The sequence below is a fragment of the Nematostella vectensis genome, chromosome 7 (assembly GCF_932526225.1).
Source record: "Nematostella vectensis chromosome 7, jaNemVect1.1, whole genome shotgun sequence".
Taxonomy (NCBI): Eukaryota; Metazoa; Cnidaria; class Anthozoa; order Actiniaria; family Edwardsiidae; genus Nematostella; species Nematostella vectensis.
The window spans coordinates 14,419,099-14,420,609 of record NC_064040.1 but is presented as its reverse complement, the minus strand read 5'-3'; positions in this window follow the sequence as shown (position 1 = coordinate 14,420,609).

The following is a 1,511-nucleotide window of genomic DNA, read 5'->3' as shown; positions in this document are numbered from 1 at the left end:
CTTTTGTTGTTGTATTTATTTTTTTAACTAGAATTATGAGAATAGCAGGGTTGTTAGAATGTACTTACCGAGTGCCCTTCCAACAGTCTTAATTATTCTTTGCAAAATATAGAATTTATGTCAAACTCAGTTTTGCACATACAATCTCTCTTATAGATCTTCCAAACTTAATGTGAGACTGGTGGCCTACCTGTGTTCAAATCTAAAAAATAGCTAGTCTGTGAAGATGTGATGGACGGTGTGCCTTTATATGTACTACCTGTGTTTTTCGCCCCCTAGTGATGGGCTATCTGTGTTTTGCACCCCTTGTGATGGGCTAGCTGTGTTTTTTGCCCGCCCTAGTGATGGGCTAGCTGTGTTGTGCCCCTAGTGATGGGCTACCTGTGTTTTTCGCCCCCTAATGATGGGCTAGCTGTGTTGTGCACCCCTAGTGTTGGGCTACCTGTGCTGTGCCCCCCTAGTGATGGGCTACCTGTGTTGTATGCTCCTAGTGTTATCGTGAAAAAAGCACGTAGAAAATGTAATGTTGCCACCATTTCATAACACTTTACAACAATTACAGTTCAGGAGAACTCCTGTTTATTTTGGATATGTAGCCAGCAAGCAGTAATCACTACTGCTGAATGACCATTACAATGCAAAACAATCTGACAAGCAGTAAACACTGCTGAATGTCCAATACGATTACAATCTGAAAAAGTGAAATATTATAATCACCTTATTTATATTTACAAGAAGTTAATACTGAGCCGGACACGTAAACCAGAGGTAAAAACCCTGTGGGAAAAATTATGGACCTGTTCCCCGAACCATAGCAAAAGTTAATATGGCTTAAACGCTAGAGTGACACTAGCACGTTATGTCCCCCCTTATACTCGTACCTATACTGCACTCTCTTCATAAATCCACGTGTTATTCACATGCCGTCGAAATAAACATTTCTGCCTCTATCATTACATTCCATCGGCACAAATGTATTAATATTGTGATACAAATATCAGAGCTTGATTCGTATCCGTTAGCTAGTTGAGTTTGACTTCACTGAATGTGTCGCCTATGTGAGACTCAACTCCAGTTATCGATGACTAGTATAGAACACAAAGTACAAAAATGTAGTCAATATTGATGACATATGAAGCCTAATATATAGATTTAGGCACTGCCTAAAAGCGAGGCCAGCTTTATTTGCCACTCTAAACTAGGGTTTTGTCCCCATCCCAACACCCCCCCCCCCCCTCTCCCCAATCACTAAAAAGACTACACTTTAGCGAGAGACACACCCAGGAATATAACAACAGGATTCTACACTTTGACTATGTTCCAGGTTTCCCAACTCCTAAAATGAGCCCTATCTAAAATACATGGCTTATTACTTTTACCTTTTCTATTATTATAAAATTATTCTCTCCCAATCCCCCTAGAAAATACCGTGAACAATGACTCCATTAGTAGTTTTTATTGTCAGTACCCAGGATACTATTTGCATTAAAAGAGGGATTTGTGCTCTTTAT